Below are 22,902 nucleotides of genomic sequence, written 5' to 3'. Positions count from 1 at the left end.
ATATAAGTACCACCTGAGAACTGAATTTGATGTAGTCGAATTACCCCCTCCAACAAAACATCTGTCTTGGGACTAAAATCTGAAACTAAAATTATATAATTTCGCCTCAGAATTTCTATATTCTGCAATATAGCTAAAGTATTTGAGTTAGAAGCTTTGTGTATATTAAACACTCTGCTAAATAGATTCATCGTCATTCCGTTAGGATTTTATAAGTATGACGGTTGGTGTTCTTCAATATATGAAGTTTTGACAATATGATACATTCGGTATCACCAATAGAAAGCATCAAATTTTGTGATGAATTGTAAGCTTCTACTCGTAACTATTGAATGTGTAGTACAAGTATGTTTTCTTGTGTGATAGTTGAATCTGTTTCCAATTTCAAAGAAACTTGCTTAACTCGTTCAAATTGAAGAACATTCTCAATGTCAGTCTTCGTGGAATAGCTATGTCAGTGATGTACACATGACATCGTTATAAATGAGTAGTTGAGAACGAATGGAAAGGGGGAGAGAGACAAAGAGAGAGAGAGAGAGAGAGAGAGAGAGAGAGAGAGAGAGAGAGAGAGAGAGAGAGAGAGAGAGAGAGAGAGAGAGAGAGAGAGTTACCTAACACATATCAGTGAGTGATGCAAACAGGAAAAGTGAATGAGATGCTGGCGAAAGTTGGGCTACACTAAAGTTGAGAGCACCATCAGACGGAAAATTTCTACCTCAAAATAAAAAGATAAGCTTTTATAACATTATATAATAGTTTTCATGATGTAATACACAGTTTTGATAATGTCGAGTTACTCATATGCTTTGAAGTTCGTATGTAACACGTTATATACTATATATACATATATGTATGTATGTATGTAAATGTACGTGTATAATTTATATATATATATATATATATATATATATATATAATTGCTCCCAGTCCACTTTGTGTAAATTTATATCTTCAAGTGCAGTGGGGTGCAATTGACTGGTTTGGTTTTGATATGTCAGAAATTAAACTTGCTGAGTATCATGTCGTGGTCCGAGGAGAGAGTCTTTTTAGTTGAAATGCTGCGAATGGAGATACAGTAGTTTGCTAATGTTAGATCCAAGATTGTTTTATTCTGTCTAGTTTCGAGGACTAGCTGCGAGAGGAAAAATTCATCCATGAGATTAAAGAGTAATTCTGCTGTTGCTTTGTCTGGTGAAGTGCAGTTGCTTAACTTCAGAGTATTTGTGGGACAGGTTATATAAGGCAGGTTAAAATCACCCATCACCAGTATGTTTCCGGAGTCGTATTTTTGAAGAAATGACTTGATTTTGTTGAGGCATTCTTCAGAGCACATTAGAGGTGATTGTGGAGTCCTGCAGAGATCAACAATGGTTATGTCGTTGGCCTTGTTGAATAGTGATATGAATATATATTTGTGTGTGTGTGGGGGGTATATATATATTAGGTTGTCAAGAAAGTTCTTGCAGAAATTTAAATTTGGGTTTTAATTTATGTATTTTCAAATTAATTTTCGTTACATTACTTTGACTTTACATATTATTTTAAAGCCCGTTTTTCGCTCTATCTAATCGTCTTACTCGTTTTCGTTTTGAACAATTAGGTCGATTTTTTCCGGAACGTTGAATACAACATGGACAAGAAGCAAATTCGCACAATTTTCTTATTCCAGTTCAAGCTAGGCCAAAAAACTGCCGAAACAGTTCGCGATATCAACGATGCATTTGATCCGGGAACCACTAATGAACGTACAGTACAATGGTGGTTCAAGAAATTTCGTAGCGGTCTTGAAGATGATAAGCGTAGTGGTCGGCCATCGGATGTTGACAACGATCAACGAAGAGCCTTAGTCGAAGCCAATCCACGCACACCTGTTCGAGAACTTGCTTCTGAATTAGACGTAACGCGTACGACAATTTCCAACCACTTGAAAGAGATTGGAAAAACAAAAATACTTTAGGAATGGGTGCCGCACGAATTGAACGACAAAAAATGTTAAAAAGCCATTTTGAAGTGTCGTCTTCTCTTCTTTTACGCGACAAGAACGACCCGTTTCTCGACCGGAATATGACTTGCGATTAAAAGTGAATTCTTTACGACAACCGGCGACGATGGGCTCAGTGGTTAGACGCCGACGAATCTCCACGGCACTTTCCGAAGCCAAAGTTGCACCAAAAGAAGGTCATGGTAACTGTTTGGTGGTCTGCGGGCAGTCTCATCCATCTCAGCTTTTTGGGTAATCTATCTATCTATCTATCTATCTATCTATCTATCTATCTATCTATCTATCTATCTATCTATCTATCTATCGATCGATCTATCTATCTAAGCACGTATATATATTCACACACATTTATAGCGTACGTTTTGCGTCCCCTTTAGCATCATAGTCTCATCGTTCTTATACTTATGTCTCTCTTTCCCCTTGTCTTTTCTTATTTCCTTGTTTTCCTCTAACACACAAAACATGCTTCTCCTTCTCTCTTTTCTTTATATCCTCCTTCACTCTCGTTAATGAAGTATCTTCACAACTCATTTCTCTTTCTAGTCTCTCTTTCTGTAATCTTGTCTCATGCTTTGTTTCTCCAACTTCTTTCGGTTCTTTTCCTCATCTCCTCTATCACTGTTTCGTCTGTCTTATACTTTCGAAACATGTGACTTCTACTCTCCGTTTAATATTTTATACTCTCAACTTCTCTCTATGTCTATCATTCAATTTCTTTCTTTTTTTCTTTCTCCAGTAACGCCTACATTCGATCGATTCACAGTACTTTCACTTGTTATCAAGTGACTAGCTCTCCAGTATTAACGTTATAACTATCTCACTAATACGTTGCCATTCATTGTGAATCACATTTGATATCAGTCAAGTTCAGTAACTTCATCATTGAATACATATTGCAGTCATTCAGAGAATAATGATTCCTTAATAAGCTATGAAAAAAATGTGATTAGATAGACTGTATTCAATATGAGATATTAGTCCAATATTTGTCCAGTCGCTCAGTCATTGTTATTCACAATTATTAGCACCTATAAGAATTTCCTAATTAAGTATAAAATCTGAACGAATTAGATTTCAGTGTTTTCCTTTGTAATGAGAGCGATCCTAGCTCTCGGTACTATTAAAGTATCCAATTAGAGAGAACCTTCACTGCTCAACTGTATTGGTCGTAGTTTGTTCTGTGCTTTGTTTTGGCACATATCAGTAATTGGGTAGAGGTTCACGAATATAGGGTTATCTCTTGTATTTTATCCTGAAATAATTAAAACAGATATTATCAACTTTCTTACTATTAGGATTTGAAGTCACACCAAATCAAATTATTTAGACTGTCTGTCAAGGTAAAGTTACTTTTACATATACCGATTCCAACTTCAAGATCATTCATTTAACTTACCTCCTTTCTATTTTCAATGTATTTCAATTGACGTGAAATGAATAAAATCAGACAATATATTTACTTTCAAGATACTACATAATGATAAACTTTCGGCTGAAATCGAAAATTACAATTTATGATGTGACACGTCTATTTTTTAGAGATACACATTCGCTATCTGTTGGAGTACCCAAGTACAAAAGAAAAGCCATACAAGTTGTTCTGGCCTTACTTACAAAGTCTTGAACAGCACCAGCTACTGAATTCCGTATTAAATACATATTGAAGCATTTATAATTTACAGATACTGTTTTCAGCACCAGATTTTGGTAACTTATTACAAGTACAGTATACATATATTTTACATATTCTCTTGTTTTGTCGAAGACTCACCGACATTGGTGTTGCATAAATGATTTCATTTTTATTACCTTTAATTCAAATTGTATTCTTCCTTGAGTTCTTAGACGAGTTCTATTCTTGTCTTTCTATCTCAGTCGTTTATAGAAATAGCAGTTGCTCATTAGCTCTAACAAACATAATTACCTTTAATTTCTAACAAATATTTCTAGATTATTGACCACGTATTTTGAATTCTTCCACATTTGGTTCTATTCGTATTGCTGCTAAGCATACCAATTTGATGTGTGATTTTGTTTTTCTCTGCATGTCATTTGGTGAAAATCGAAGATATTTTGCATTTAAATTAGAAGTCTCTTTATTTCCTATTTCCCTCAAGCAAGTACAACACTCAGAACATTGCTACAAAACCTAAATAAAAGTAATTATTATTGCTCCTTGTTCCTGTTCATTCCTCATATAACGAGTTCCAAATATATTTAAATTACACATTCTCTTTTTATGCTACATTGCTCGGCGTAGTCGAAGATAGCATTTTTAAAGGCCATCGTGCATTATATACGACTATTTCATCTTGGACATGTGACCATAAACAGACTGGCACTTTATTGGTTCACACTAATAAATATAGTTCGAAGCGGTTTACAAACTTCTCATGATTAATGAACACAAGCCAAGATACCTGTATGTATAATAAGTATATTTATGTCTTAAAAGAAGGTTCTTTTGATGCAATTGTATTCTTGTATATATATATATATATATATATATATATATATATATATATATATGGGGGGGGGGGGTACATGTATGTGCATATATTTAAGCATATATTAATATATTAATACACATATAAATGCATTGTTTACGCACATAGATATATTTCCTGAGAAAGAGAGAAAGTGAGAAAGGGAGGAATGAGTAAATGCGTGAATGCAGATGACTGTCAAGTCTATCGCATATTGTCCTTCTAAAAATTTACTTCTTGTGATATAAGCATAAAAACATTATATAAAATATATTCCTTTTCTTCAGTGAAAAGATGGCAATAACATACATGTTGATTTATAAGAACTTCAATAAAATATTCCTAAGAGTATATTGCAAACACTAGCTTACATTATCGAGAAACGTGGAGCCAATATTTCCATGAGGACATTTTTAATTTTCTATGGATTCTAATCAAATAGTGTGATGGGGTACTTTCAATCAAACATTTAAACGCTATGGCTATACCAGCTAAAAATACTCTACAAATTCCATCAAATATATGCTGTTAAAAGAAAGAACACAGATGTTGAATAATAACAGCAAGAAACAAAAACAGCATATCGGAATGTGACATATTGATGGTCGTTCGTTTAAAGACTATTTTTAGTAATGAATTATTACCAGTGCAAAGGGATGGCTTTTGAAACCTCGTCGTTTTTTCTTCACCTCTTCTACATCTGCATAGCACCAGCTTTTGTCACCAGTGATGGGTGACCTTCGAAAAAGGTCTGGGTCAACTTCCACCTGTTCTTTCAGTTCACGACACACATTCTGTCATGACTGATTTTGAACTTCCGTGAGCAAGCGAGGCACACATTTTGATGTAACTCTTTTCATTCCCAATTCCTCACTCAAAATTCGTTGTCAGGATATGTTCCTCAATTGTTTGGTGACGATCTTCTACGATCAGTTCGTGAATTTTCATGATGTTTTCATTCGTCCATGAAGTCGACGCCGTCCTGAACGAGATTGCTCTTAAAGCGACAAATGACCATTCCTAGAGCTTCGTTTCAACCACTACAAAAATTGACGAACAAGGGAGAAGCACAGCAACAGAAAGACGCACTACATAGCAATACTGCCCCATACGACATTGCCGGTCGGCAGACTGATGCCTGAGGATTGAATTAAGCAGTGGAAGCCTGAACTACAACAGATTTGTTCCGCAGAGAATGTTTCCACTTACATTTGAACACTTCCTCTTGCATATAGAAATATATATATATACTTATATATAGTTGCGGGGTATGAAGCTTATTTTTCAACCACATGGTTCTGGGTTCAGTTCCACTGCGTGGCATATTTGGCCATGTGTCCTCTACTGCATTCTAGCGCCGGCCAAATACTTGTGAGTGAATTTCGTAGACGGAAACTGAAAGCCTGTGGAGTATATATGTATATATATATTAATAGTTATCGCCAAGCCAACATGGCAGTCCAAAAATAGGACGAATACTGCCGTCGATTATCTCCAAGAGGTCATCGCCTATAGCTAGCTATGTGAAACACGAATCTGTGTCCATTATAACCTTCGAACAGGGGAGGTCAGCCGCTTCCCTTTGCTGGTCTGGCATCTACAGACTAGTTTCGAGGTATTGCCTCTTATCAATGTAGATCAGGCGAACCCAGCAGGCGTCGGTACTGACCGTCTGATCGAAGGATTATTTACCTAAATATGTGTGTGTGTGTGTGTGTGTGTGTGTGTGTGTGTATGTATGTGTGTGTGTGCGTGCGTGCATGCGTGCGTGTCCGTGTTTCTTCGCGCTATCGATTTGACACTTAGCATTGGTGTCTTTACGTCACCGTAATTGATCAAAAGAGACCAATGGAATACCAGATTTTTTTAAAAATATGAGTAATGCGTTTATTAATTCGAGTAAATGTTCTTTAAGGCGGTGCCCTAGAATGGCCGCAGGCTAATGACTGACACAAGTGATTAAAAGATATTATATATATATACAGGGTTGGCCAAAAGTCACCTAACAGTAAATCTAAACCTCATTTAATTCAAGGATTAAAACAATAAATCATTTTATATGAGACTTAGCTAATGAATACACAAATGTTGAAAAAAGAAACTAATTTTAAATTACATTGTTTTACACCATTTTATTCTTTTGGAATAATACCAGTGATATCTTCGAAACATGTGTCGGAAGTAAAAGAATTTGAATAACATCTGCGTTTAAATCCATTTATATATATATATATATATATATATATATATATATATATATAATATATATAATATAGCTCAATCTCTCTCTCTCTCTCTCTGTGTCTCTCTCTCTCTCTCTCTGTGTCTCTCTCTCTCTCTCTCTCTCTCTATATATATATATATATATACATATATATATATATATTTTTCAACCACATATATTTTTCAACCATATATATATATATATAGAGAGAGAGAGATTGAGATATATTATATATATTATATGTTTTATATACATACTTATACATACACACACACACACACACACACACACACACACACACACACACATATATATATATAGATATATATATATATATATATATGTATGTATATATATATATATATATAAATATTTATATATGTATGTATGTGTATAAAGCATTTATATATCTGTGTGTGAGAGTGTGCGTGTATGTGTGTAATATGTACAAATATGCATATAAATAATTTATTCTTTCGAATATACCTTTATAGAGATCCTTAATAATCATGAGTGCTTATGTGCGTGTAAAGAGACATATAATTTGAAAGTATTTATATACGCTGTATTTGACTTTCAATTTCCAACATTGCATGTAAGTCAAAATATCAAACTACCAAATAATATCTGGTGTTAAAACGAGGGTGAAGAAACTAATTTAATTTGACTTGATAGACGCATTTATCACACGAAATTATTATTTAAGTACTGATAAATGTAAATAGCCATAAATTTAATGCGAACCTTCAGTGGTTGAAAAATATTAAGACATATCATCAATAAATTTATGAAATACAGATATGTGGAAATAAGTTTTTAAAAAATCGAACATTTTGATTAAGACTTAGATAAAATATATTCAACAATACGTTTGGCTTCTTCAAGATATTTTAATTCAATACAGTATTAAAATTAATTAGACTAACACAAGACGACATAATTTATTTTGTATTTTACTAAAATTCATGAGAAAATTAGTTTTGTGCTTCTTTAACAGACACACACACACACACACGTACACACATACACACATAAATGTTTGTATGCATGTATATATGTATATTTAAATATATATGTCTATATGGATAAATTTGTGAATATATAAATGTAAGCATATAAACATATATATATATATATGTATATATATACATGTATATATACATATACACACATACACATACACACACGCACACACACACACACACACACACACACACACACACACACACACACACATATATATATATGTATATATATGTATATGTGTCGATATGTTTGTGCCTCCAACATTGCTTGACAAACGATAATGGTGTGTTTACGTCCCCGTAACATAGCGGTTCGGCCAAAGAGACAGATAGAATAAGTACTAGGCTTCCAAAGAATAAATCCTGGGGTCGATTTGCTCGACTAAAGGCGGTGTTCCAGCATGGCCGCAGTCAAATGACTTAAAGAAGTAAAAGAGTAAAAGAGTATATATATATATATATATATATATATATATATATATATATATATATATATATATATATATATATATATATATATATATATATATATATATATATAAGCTCCACGAGGTTCTGGCAGGGGTTGGGGGTGGCGAACCCCGCTGTACTTTTCCACCACAACTTTCTCTCATTCTTTCTTCCTGTTTTTGCTGTACCTGTAATTCAAAGGGGCCAGCCTTTTCACACTCCGTACCACATTGAATCTCCCCGAGAACTACGTTAAGGGTACACGTGCCTGTGGAGTGCTCAGCCACTTGCACGTTAATCTCAAAAGCAGGCTGTTCCGTTGGTCGGTTCACCTGGAACCCTCGTCGTCGTAACCGACGGAGTGGCACGATTCTCATATAAGTAGTATAGATGCTATATAGCCATTTACAAAGAAGCACACACAGACATATACATATTTGCAATTATAACAAGAGGAATTATGCCTGACTCTCGCGCGCACACACACTACTCACATACACACAAATTCTTTATCTAACCAACTTCACTCTCTGCCTCTCAGTCTCTCATCCACCCTCACCCTGTAGTCGATTCGCTTTTGTTACTCAACATCACCGTTCAAACATTTAGCTAATTTATTATACCACCAGTCTTAAATCGCAAAGATTTATTATTTTAAAATACATCGTTTATTGTAAAAATTATATATACATATGAAAATGTATGTATATATATATATATACATATTTATATATGTATTTATATATATATGTGCTTATATGTATATATATATATATGTCTATCTCTTTCACTCTTTGTCTCTCTCTTTCTCTCTTCATATATATATATATATATTAATAGTTTTAAAAAATCGTATGGTATACATATTCCGTCTCGCGTTTATCATATATGTATGTATGTATGTATGTATGTATGTATGTATGTATGTATGTACGTATGTGCGTATGTATATAAGCAAAACGCCTTTCATTAATTCCTTTTTCAGAATATATATATATATATATATATATATATATATAATGGAGAAAGAATTAATGAATGGAGTTTTGTTTATATACATGTATATATATTTATAGGCTCTCTTGTTTAGATTCGGTTCACAAGTTACTTTTTCACATGAAATGTTATCTATCTGTCTGTCTGTCTGCTGTCTTCCTGCCTGCCTGCCTGCCTGCTTGCCTGTCTGTCTGTCTCTCTGTCTGCCTGTCTGTCTCTCTGTCTGCCTGTCTGTCTGTCTATCTATCTGTCTGTCTGTTTGTGTATCTATCTATCTATCTTTCTATCTATCTATATTTCTATCTATTTACCTCTCTATCAGTCTGTCTCTCTGTCTGTCTGTCTGTGTATCTATCTATCTATATCTATCAGCTCATACATACATACATATGCACAAATATATATGTGTCCATCGTTCTATCTACCCAACTGTCTCTCTCTGTATGATTTCACCTTGACTTATCTCAACCATCCTAACAGAGGAATAACACAGATTCCCAGGTGTTACCCCTATCATGTCATTCCTCCGTCTCGCTTTGGAAAGTCAGTTGAATGATTAATATCCAACTGCAAATTTTAAGAAAAAGCTCAACTCAAGAAACCTTGTGACTGCCACCAACAGATGGGCTGTTGCTGCAGTCCATTATACTGCAGTCATATTGAAATGAACACGAAAGCTCGATCGCATTACCCCAAAGCAATGACAATTCATGGTGCCTTCCACCCTTAGGCGAACGTACACAGGCAGTACAGAAAGAGGTGTAAGGGTGGACGTAGGCTGATTAGCATACGGGAGTGCATCAACAGTGATGTAAGAAACATAGCAGAATATTTGGTAAACAGCAAACAAGAACTGCTACAGTATGATGCTAATGCAGAAAGATTTACCAACAATCCGATCACGAATAGCCAACGAGAGAGAATAATTACATGGTCAGTTCCATCGTGAAGCTAAAGAATTAAAAGACAAGGAAGCATCAGGGAGGTTTCTCCGCAAAGGTGACCTGAAAAAGAAGACTGAAAGCCTAATCATCGCTGTCAAGGATCAGGCATTGAATACCAACTCAGTGTACAGGGATATATACTGCACAAGTGCAACGAACCTCTGTAGAATGTGTGGGAAGCGGGTCGAAGGCGTCACTGACATTGGTAGTGCTTGCGAAAATCTTGCGTAGAAAGAGTACAAGCGCAGACACGACAAGTTGAGTGTATTAATTAATAAGGCTTGAAAACAGAATGACTCTCCCCAGACAATAAGATATGCTTCAACGCACGAATCCACACAAAGAATCTTGAAAACCATATATATATATATATATACACACATATTCACACGCACATATGGACCCGTTCTTGTCCTTTGTTGCATGTAAAACTTGAAGAATCCCTGTTTTCTTTTTCGGAAGAAGCCAGTCTCTTAATTGCCGTTTTATTATTATCATTCATTCTCTAGAGTCGGAAACAGTTTTAATAAAACAAAAAGATGTGTTTATATGGCATTTGATGCGACTATGTTTGTCTGACATGCCTGTGTTTGCTAAAGTTCTGCTGTTGGCGAGATTGACTTCCATCAGCGCTCTTAAAAAAAAACAATATGTCGGAAATATATTTGTGAAATTTTAAACTCAAGGAGAGAAAAAGAAAGTAAAATATTTGTGATACATTGTAGATGCAAACAGAAAATCAGAAATTATACAATTTTCCTTACATACTAGAAATACATTAAAGGATGAATGAATCATAATTGCTTTAAATAGATAGTGTGCATGCCCACTTTATAAGCCAGTCTATGTCACGCATATAATTTAAATCGAATGTGGATTAACAATTCGTCGCATAGCAACAGTATTTAAAATTGGCATTTTAGAATTAAGTTGGTGCTATTTGCACATAATTGATAATTTGTACGTCGAATGTTACGATAAATTACCCCCACCATTCTCGTGTGCAGTAACTGAAGTGTAGTGTATGATATATATATATATATATATATGTATACATACATACACACACACACACACACACACACACACACACACACACACATATATATATATATATATATATATATATATATATATATATATATATATATATATATATATATATATATATATACATATATACATATATATATATATATATACATGCATATATATATACACATACATATATATATACACATACATATATATATATATATATATATATATATATATATATATATATATATATAGTGGAGGCGCAGCATACTCACAATTATAGGATAGGATCAAGGTTTCGATTCCCTGACCAGAAGTTGTGAGTGTTTACTGAGCAAAAACGCTTAAAGCTCCACGAGGCGCCGGCAGGGAGTGGTGGCCAGTGGCGAACCCTGCTGTACTTTTTCACTACTGTTTTCTCTCACTCTTTCTTCCCGTTTCTATTGTACCTGTATTTCAAAGGACCACTCGTATCATACTCTGTGTCACGCTGGATCTCCCCGAGAACTACGTTAAGGGTACACGTTAAAGCCACTCGGACATTAATTTCACGAGCAGACTCTTCTGTTAATTAGATCATTAGGAATTCTCGTCGTCGTAACCGACGGAGTGCCCCGATATATATATATATATATATATATATATATATATATATATATATATATATATATGTATGTGTGTGTGTGTGTGTGTGTGTGTGTGTGTGTGTGTGTGTGTGTGTGTGTGTATGCGTTTGTGCACAAAGATTAATATATACGAAAAATATATTGTAGTTATTTTCTACTAATTGCTGTACAAGTCTAAGTCTTTTTGGCAGCAACCCATGCCTATTATTGACCTCTGATTTCGTGGCTGGGGCCTGTAATTTTCATTGGTGGAGAGCTGAAGAGTCTGGAAATTGGTACATGAATACTCATGTGTGTGTGCGTGCGCGTATGTGCTTGTGTGTGTGTGTGTGTGTGCGTGTATGTGTTTGTGGGCGTGTGTGTATGTGAAGGTGCGTGGCTTGGTGGTTAGGGCATTCGGCTCACAATTGTAAGGTCGTAGATTCAATTCCCGGCGACGCGTTGTGTGCTTGAGCAAGACATTTTCTTTCCCGTTGCTCCAGTTCACTCAGCTGGCAAAAATGAGTAGTTCCTGTATTTCAACAGGGTCATCGTTGTCACACTGTGTATCACGCTGAAGTTCCCAGTAAACTACGCAAAGGGTATGCTTGTCTGTGGAGTGCTCAACCACTTGCACGCTAATTTCACAAGCAAGCTGCTCCGCTGATCGGATCATCTGGAACCCTCGTCGCCGTAGCCGACGGAGTTCCAGTTATATATATATAGTCATTTATACATTCATTATAGTTTTCTCTTGCATGTGACTGAGAACGTACAATTTGATAAATGCTTTACTACATCACATGGAACGATTATTGTATCCCTGTTAGCATTTTTTCGGGTGATGGATTAATAGGTATCCATGGTTTTTGGTATAACTTTTAAGACAGGTTTTAACAGTATGTCAAGGAAGTTGTTGAGTCTGTGAGTTTCACAAGCTGGGACAACCTTAATTGGTCTGATTATGCGATCCTTCAGAAATGTTATATTCATGCAAACCCAATGCTTTTTCGTAGGATACAATCGATACAAATTTAAACACAATGATAAAACGTAATTTTGAAAGGAAGAAAATAAGTTATAAATTGCAAAAAATATTTGCTCATTTTACGGCAAGTACGGAAAAAAATACACTCAAAATAATACACTGAAGAACGCGACAGGACATTCTTTCCAACCTTAAATATACGAAGCACGTTATAGAGTGCTTATAGCAATTTTAGATTTGAATATTTCTAATTTCATGTGTAATAGAAATAACCTGTGAAAAAAAGATAACGAAAAATTATGTTAGAATTTTAAATTTAGAATGCTTTTTGAGATAGTTCATTTATGACATGTCTACCTCACTGTAAATGCATATAATAATGCATTGCGTTAGATGTAAATTTAGATTTCCGTGTTATACTGATTTCTATTTCATCATGAATCATATTAATTAACTTACTTCACTAGAATTCTAGCAAACGAAGATTATTTGAAGAAGCAGCAGTATAGATGCCATCATAAAGTAAAGTTTAAGTGCTGATAATATTTGGCAAAAATTAATTACAAATATAAAGAGATCTTTTTTTACCCTATGTCTGATTGATGTCGAAAGAATTTAGGTGTAAAGCTTCTAAAAATTATTTAAATAGATTCCATGAAACAGAGAATACTAAAGATATAAAGATTTCAAAATTGAAATTTAAAATCGCCCAAAGACTATAGAAACATATAATGAAATATGTCAAAATGAATCCGTATGTCAGTGTAGCTATTAATTCAAGCCTATATTTACAAATAAGGTAGGTTGATATATATATATATATATATATATGGTGATAAATAACCAGAAAGATAGAAAGATGGATAGATACGCATGACGCATGTACATAGATATTTATGTATTTATAAGTACCTTTTTTTATGTTACGAAATATATACACGTTTGAAGCAAAGCAAACTTAGTTACAATTAAATTATCAAACGATATGATAGCACGATTTCATGAGACCATTTTAACACGATCAAAGAATGATTTTGCATCAAAACTTACAAACATAATATTTAGTTTTTAAAAAAATCCTGTTGCGATGTTCAGTTTTGCATGTGCACGTATGCATGCATATACATATGCGTGTATGCATTTATCTATGTAAGTCTGTATGTATGTGTGTTTGAGTGTGTGTGCGTGTGTGTGTGTGTGTGTGTGTGTGTATATGTGAATGTGTGCGTGCGTGTGTGTGTAAGTGCATTTGAGTCCGAATACAGAAGTTTGCGTGACTTTCTATGTATAAATGAAATACTCAAATAATTTATAGTCTGGAAATAAAGGGAGTTCAGACGAATACTATTGTATGCTGTTCGTTCGAATTTCAAGAAAAGCTCTATATTTTCGACATTTGATATACTGGTATACACACACACACACACACACACACACACACACACACACACACACACACATAATGTATTGAAGTTTCATACAGAAACAGAAAAAATAAATTGTAGTTGGTGATGTCATTGACGGTGAACGGCATTCGGCATTACTCAACAAGTTACGACTAATCGATCGGCCAATAAAAATGGTTATTATATGAAGGAATAAGTAACGTTTCAGTCCAGCCTGAAATTTTATAGAGCATCAAACAGGAATAACAGACAATTCCTCGTCTAAAGTATATACATGTTACACGTCCCATCCGATGGTTGAGTATATTTACGTGCTCAGTGACTGTTAATCAGTTTAGGATAAATTTTAATAATTTCCACAGAATAGAAAAGCACTACCCGTGTCCCATTACTGGGCTATTTGGGACTAACTGGGGAGGGAAAAGTCATTATTAAACTGGAGAACTCGTTGGAAAACTTGAAACAGATCTCTGCTAAACGTGGAGTTAATGAACAAGAAGACGGATTAAGGCTTACACTCAAATTGTCCATGGAGGTATTTGAAACCGGAATGGCAACTATTGGAGGAAATACGAAATCATCAATTCCGATGTTTTTAAAGTACCACCAACCTACTGCCCTTGATTCGCAGATATCGAAATGAAACAATGAAAAGCAAATTTGATGTTGGCACGCTTTTAAGTAGGAACGCAAAGTTTCGGGAAAAAGATGTAAGACATTCTACCCAACGTTGCAATGACACAAATCATCGCTTCACTTTTTAAGTAAGCATCAGGCATTTCCAGGTTTTGATTGTATTTCGGTGTATAGCCATTTTCTAATAAATAAATCTGAATTTATTTATTGTAAAATAAAAAGAAGTATAATTCTCATATTTTATAACATTTATTGATAGTTATTAAAGCCCGAAACTTCGGTTGCATTAATTTCGGGACACCCTGTATTTTGCGGAGGTATAAACAAGGTAGCATCGGTTTCTATTCGTGTTAGTGACTGACGCAACGACAAAGGCACTCACATATATACATACATGTGCACATACATACCCACACATACATATATACATACATAACCACACATATATTTGTGTGTGTGTGTTTCTCGTATCGAAATGGTTTCGTCTTCGTATTTGCTCTTTTAATTTCTTTCTGTGTTTGGAGTTCGAACACCGTCTTTCTGGTATCACTTACGTTCCTGTGAACCGGCAGACGGTCAAGCGAAAGAACACAAGTGACTGAACTTCTTTACCTTTTCATATATAAAAAAAACTATAAGAATACTGCCTGAGGATTCTGAACACTGACATAATTGTCTAGAGGTTTCATATTACTTTTCTACTATTTCTTACAAATTATATATTTCCACGTATAAAAATAAACAAAAAAAAAAAAACGTTTTACTCATACACGTAATCGGAATTAGAGAAATCTTAACCTCTGCATTGAACGCCAGCAACAGAGTGAGAGCTGAAGGAAAAGTAAGGTTTCGTCACATGCATAAGATTGCGAACATGTTAAGAGCTGTGTATGTGTAAAAGACTGTGTGTTGGTGGATATGTAGTCTGCAGGCATTTACTCACGAAGTAACAGTTTCAATCTAAGTGCTTGCCAGGAGCTAAAAGTTTCTATCTGGTGAATGGCGAACTTGATCAGATTTCTAAATACCTGCAGGCTAGTCTCAAAAAGCAGGCAGTTTCTAACAACTTACAAATGATAAACTTCAAAAATATGAAGAAATGATGAACAAAAACGAGAGAAAGTAAAATAAATAGGGAAACTGAAGGAAAATTTGCGTATTTCTCTCACTCCTTCACAAGGGAGAATAACTACTTTCTGCTCAGGTTCTCCTTCCTATGAAGCAAGACAGGAATATATATATATATATATATATATATATATATATATATATATATATATATATATATATATAGGGGAAGAGAAAGAGAGAGAGAGAAATAGAGAGAGAGAGAGAGAGAGAGAGAGAGAGAGAGAGAGCGAGAGAGAGAGAGAGAGAGTGCAAAGAAAAACTGTAAGAAATTAAAGACTAAATAATTTTTACAATATATCTTTTGCTAAGTTTTCTTTTAATATCGTGTTTGGCATAATATATATCTGTTTTGGTTTTTAGCAGAACGAACTGGTCCCGGGGCTTATTCGGTCGCTTTTACTGGACTGATAAGTTGCGGGGACGGTGTGGAGGGGTTGTTAAACAAACCAACACCGTTTGGCAAGCGGAAATAAGGAACACACACAAACACAAAGGCACACACATAAATAAAAGCACACATTCACACACACACACACATATATACATATATACGAGGAGCTGCTTAAGGCATTGGACGGCCCGGGATTATAGTGGAAGACATTTGCACAAGATGCCACGCTGTAAGACTGATCATGGAACCACGTTGCCGGGGAGCAAGCCTCCTCACCACCCCATGTCTATGTGATATGTTTGCATATGTATGCCCTTATATGATTTCTTCATATAAGATCCTACACATTTCCATTTAAATAACTCTCAACATATACTGGTCCGTACAAACATTATAATAATTTAGTTGAAACGTTTCAGCAATCATTGCAATGTATTAATTAAAATCACACACACACACAGATACTGCGAATCTCATATCGACTGACATTAAAACCTAAACAGCATATTTAGTAATTATATTAAATTGAATTTTGTTAATAAACACCACCTTATAAATTTGCTGACTGCTGCGTTAACAATTTCTTCCTAGCTTTATAATTATTCCACTTGGTGTGTTACCAATAGTTTTGAGAAGCAGCAGCAGCAGCGGTAGCAACAATACCAAATATTACAGCATTACGAACTTCAATATAGAAGTGAAACAATATTATTTTATCACTTTGAAGTAAATTGTTATTTCTATTTTGTTTTTGAATTATGCAACTTCCTAATAGCAATATATTTTATTAATAACACGAATGTAGTTTGCATAAAATCTCCAGCTTATTAAAAGTTCCAAAAAAAGAAAATGAAAAGAAAAAAATGAAGAAAATTATGTATTATATGATAATTAATTAAAAGTTGCAAAGAATATTATTTTGCACGTTCTAATGAACACCTATATTCCACTAACAATGTGAAAGAGTAAACAATATCTGGTAAATTATGAGGTTTTCTACATGTGTTAATTCTAAATGATTTGCTGGCTACATGGTTAAGTTGGAATAATTAAAAAATTCAGATGTGAAATATTCTCATTACAAAATATCGACGACTCGTTGTTCGATTATATATTTTATTATATCTTTTTTTCATGATTTTTGGTGAGATGGAGAAAGTACCTATTTTACAATTATATTCCTTGATATACTTACTCCTGGTACAAGAATAGTTCTCACAATATTCTATCAAAATACAAGGCGGTGAGCTGGTAGAATCGTTAGTACGCCAGTATACGTGGTATTTCGTCTGCCTTTACGTTCTGAGTTCAAATTCCGCAGAGGTCGACTTTGTCTTTCATCCTTTCGGGGTCGATAAATTAAGTACCAGTTGCGCACCGGGGTCGATCTAATCGACTGGCCCCCTCCTCAGACATTTCGGGCCTTGTGCCATGAGTAGAAAGAATATTCTATCCAAATGTATTTATCAGCTGCGTTGTATATTATTACGAAGTAAAGGAGAAGAGGCCATTGGATAAAGAGAAAGTCATTAGAGTATCGAACAAACGCCACGTGTTACTCTTTTTCATCTAGATTTTTATGTCCAGGGTTCAAATGCCATCTAGTGGAAATTCACTATTCATCCTAAAAATTACTCTAAAATAAAGTATTACACACGTGTTTGAGGTGATGTAATTGACAAGGGTATTTCTCCAAATCTGTTGACATCGTGCTATATTAGAAATTATTAGTATAACTAAGAGTAGAAGGGGGCTGGGAATTTAAAGAAGACCTTGCGATATTTCTTCCAGCTCTTCACGTTCTGGGTTCAAATCCTGTCGAGACCAACATTGTTTCTTATACATCAGACAGCTATAAATCGAACATCATTTCAGTATTGAAGCCTACATACATAACCCTTTCCTCTAAATTTCTTGCATTTTCATAGGCAAGGAGCTATCATTACAAAGGAGGCGGATTTTGAATTTACAAAACACTATGAAAGATTCCATTCATCCAATTCTCAGTTTTAATTTTTTTAATTCTAGTAATTCTCTTCAGGGTTGAACATTTTAATTTTTCTTGTCTGAAACAAATTGAAAGGAATGGTTGCAATGAAGTTGGATATACGTACGTAACCAACACATTTCTTTCAGATATGATTTTCAGCCTGAGGCAACAGCAGAAAAAAACTCGTGAGCACAACCGAGGCATTTTTGCCACTTTTGTTGGTCTAACTAAAGCTTTCGACACCGTATCTAGAGATTTCCTTTGGGGTGCCCTTGAAGAGCTAGGTACTCTAAAAAGATACTCAGTGTCATCATTTCTTTCCATCAAGGGATGTTGACTCCTGCTAGATCTAGTAGGGAAGTATCCAACTCACTCACAGTCTCAAATTGGGCGAAACAAGGCTGTGTTCTTGCACCGCTCTTATTTTCTTTGCATTTCCCGACCATTTTGGAAACAGCGTTCGAAAATGTTAAAGGATTAAAGTTTGAGTACAGAACTGGAAGTGGCTTATTCAACCAACAACGCTTCAAAGCAAAAACAGACTTTGATTCGCAGGCGATTATGCACTCGTAGTACACACTCTTGAGGAATTGCAATATATTTTAAACAGATTCTCGCGTGCATCGAAGGGTTTTGGTCTGACCATCAGCATCAAGAAAACTGAGCGTGTCTATCAGCCCATTCGTGACCATCTTTCCACTGTTGTCCTTAATGTATATGTTGATGAGAAAGCATTAAAAACTGTTTCCTTCTTCACGTACCGTGATTCCATTGTGTCCATTGATGGATTAAGGAATTGAGCTCAGAACTGAGAAGGCTAGTTCCACTTTCGGTAAGCTTCACCACATGCATTGGATCAGCCATGACCTATCGTTGAAGGTGAAAGTCGATGTATATAAGTCGGTGTTTTGACACTATTGCTTTATGGTGCTGAATTTTCGACCTCACCCAGCTTGACGCTTTTCTTATACCATGCTTGCGTACAATCTCCAACATAAAACCGAGTTACTATATCCCTAACAGTGAGGTGCAAACAAAATGCAAGATATCAGTAATTGAACAAGACAATCCATCATGTATATATATACATATACATATATATATATATATATATATATATATATATATATATATATATATATATATATATATATATATATATATATATATATATATATATATATATATATATATATGCGTTATATGTGTACTACGTGTGACTCTATTTTCACATGTCTGCGTATAAGCAATCTCATACGGAACGATGTTTATAATTTCATAAATGAATAAAATAATGACTGAAGGTCAACGATCAAAGCTCTGTTGACAAAACAGAAAGTGTTAACTTAAAGTCAATATCGACATTGCAAGCTGTCCGTCTCTCTCAGAAAATTAATTGAAATATAAGGCTGATTAAATTCTGTGATTGTTTACTAAACTCCAGTTTCAATTACTCTCTCGCATCTCTTTAGGTATCTAATCAGCATTTAACTTTACCATGTATACATAAGTATCCATGCATATAAAAGCGAAAATAGCATATTCCTACATATATACATACATACATACATATATATATATATACATATATGTGTGTGTGTGTGAGTGTGTATGTATGTGCGAGTGTGTAATATATACATATATGCATACATGCATATATATGCATGTATGTGTGTGTGTGTGTGTACGTATGTATACATATACAGGATACGGTGAACTATTTGCTGTTTAAATTATGCATAAATGAAAATAACTCTGACATCCCATTTTAACATATATTTACCAAAATTACATAGAAACATCTTGAAATAATAAAGAATAAATTTATTCAATAAAATCGCCATTGGCTTCAACCGCGACCGCCAGACGACTTCTGAATCTCCTGCAACTTTTTTAGACGGTCTCCTTTTTTAAGGTGGTGAATGCGGCCATAATCCTCCAGGCACTTGATGTAGGGCGAAAATGGTAATCCAGTTTGGAAGAGTGTCTGATCTTTATCAAGCAGTTATAAAGAATTGGTAGGGCTTCATACTGAATCTGAGACCGTGTGGAAAAATGAATGGAGTCATAATGTTGTTATCACTAGAGATCACTCGAAACACCATAATATTTACTGGATGTTGACTGGATGATTTTTATTAATCTTGGTACACGTTTTGAGGACTCAGATTGGCATCCTACACTCTGAAATGTTTGTATTGGAGCTTCCGGCGCGAATGCCAAGCAGTACAGCATGTTGTTTCCCAATTTCTGGCAGAGTGAATGGCGTCATGGTGGTGTTTTTCGCATGGACAGTGCCCAGCTGACCCCACTATATTGTGAAGTCGACAAAAGCAAAAGCAAACAATGCGCATGCGGATTTATAGCTATAATTGACAACAATTAATCCATCGCACGCTGATTATATATATATATATATATATATATATATATATATATATATATATATATATATACAGAGAGAGAGAGAGAGAAAGAGAGAGAGAGAGAGAGAGAGAGAGAGAGAGAAAGAGAGAGAGAGAGAAAGAAAGATAGAGGGAGAGAGAGAGAGAGAGAGAGAGAGAGAGAGAGAGGGACAGGGAGGAAGACTCGCATATACAGTTACACATATGTTTGTGTGCCAGTGCTTGTCCCCCCCAACATGACTTGACAACCGAAGCTGGTCTGTTTATGTCCCTGTAACATAGTGGTTCAGCAAAAGAGGCCGATAGAATAAGTACCAGGCTTACAAACAATAAGTTCTGAGGTCGATTTGCTCGACTAAAGGGGGTGCTCCAGCATGGTCGCAGTCAAATGACTGAAACAAATAAAAGAATAATGTATATGTATACGTACATATTTACATCCTTACATACATACACATATAGACACTCTCTCCAATGAGCATAAAATTAGCCCAAGGTTTTTTGTTTATAAATTCGGTACATTAATATTGTAGAGTGTATTGCGATTTAAATTGGTTAATGGCTTTAAAATCGACGATATTTCCTATATATACTCTAGATCCTATCTTTAGGAAAAAAATGTGTTTCGGGAAGTGGTGTATAATGTTTTATTATAAAGGAAAATGAGTGAAAACGCTGAAAATTTCTCTCTTGTAATCATTTTTATCTTAAGAGACAAAATTGCAGGTAAGACAACTTTAATTATATTTAGAGAAAAAAGTTGTGCAACATGATTGTTTCCAGTTTGTTTTTTTATAAGAAAACATTTGGTAAGTTGATAAATATGCCTAAATGTTATTTTGAGTTTTCCTTCGATTCAACAGGGTACATTTTCTTTCAGTAATTAAACACACACACACACAAAAGTGGCCAACTGACAGAATAGTTAGCATGTTGGGCCAAATGCTTAGCGGCACTTCGTCCTTCTTTACATTTTGAGTTCCACCGAAGTCAACTTTGCTTTTCATCCCTTCCTGATCGATGAAATAAGTATCGGAGTCGATACCATCGACTATCCCATCCGCCAGAACTTGCTGGCCTTGTGCCAGAATTTAAATTCAATGTTAAATAAAAAGTTTTGGTTTCGTTTAATTAATTCTGATTATTAGATGGGAAGTTAGACTATTTCTTAACTTTACTTTTAGATATTCCTGCAAGGCGAATGGATTACCATAAATGTGCAGGTATTAAAATCAAATTTTCTTCCAGATGCAGAAAACTAATCGGATGGAATTCGTGAGCGTTAACTATTTTGGGGTAAAATTGTTGAAGTAATCGACAAGACACTGAGACGAATCTCTATTGGTCCTATGTTCATGCCGATTAGTCTGTCTTTGGATGCGATCGAAGATGTCCAGCGTACTTATATGTTTAAGAAACAGGACTGTTGAGAATGTGGGAACGGCGGTTTCCTGTTGCTCTGTGTCGACACTTCGAATGCAATTTGAACGCTAGCAACCGAGGTAAGAGATTGTCCTGTTGACCAATTTCGAACTTTGATTTCAGCTTCAGAGTTGCTTTTGTATACTGAAGAATATTTCAGATTTAAAGTTTCAGTGCTATTCATAATACTTCTTACATATTTAAAGTGGTTTAATGTTTGACCGATAAAGAAACTTGGTTGTAAGTTTATGTTATGAGAGTGATAATTTCTTGAAAATAGAAATAATACATTTCTAAATCTCTCAGAGGGATTTATGCAGTAGCAGCACGATAAAGTGATAGTATGTTGTGAACTTAATGTGACAGTTCCATAAAAGGGAAGAATGCTACTGTTATTTAGCCCTGGGGATAAATAACAGTAGCACTCTTCCCTTTCACGTGACTGTCATATGAAGGTGACACCATTCTATCACATGATAATTTTTTTATATAGAAGTTCATAGAAACATTTTGAAATGCATTTTCTTTTGGTCCTCATAATACCAAGGAGGAGTATTCATTAACACTGAAACAATGCATGTTTGTAGCGTCAGTCAACAACACCCTAGAGGTTTTTTAGCTTTTGGTGTCAGCTGAATATACCAAAATTGCTAGTAAGCAAGCAATCTTTCTAGCCAGCCGTAGACGTACACGATTTTCATTCCTACACGTACACACACACACAGACACAGACACAGACACAGACACACAGACACAGACACAC

This window comes from Octopus bimaculoides, chromosome 9 (assembly GCF_046866305.1).
Source record: "Octopus bimaculoides isolate indiv1 chromosome 9, ASM4686630v1, whole genome shotgun sequence".
NCBI classification, from domain to species: Eukaryota; Metazoa; Mollusca; class Cephalopoda; order Octopoda; family Octopodidae; genus Octopus; species Octopus bimaculoides.
The sequence above is the reverse complement of the archived record's forward strand: the minus strand, read 5'-3'. Positions refer to the sequence as shown.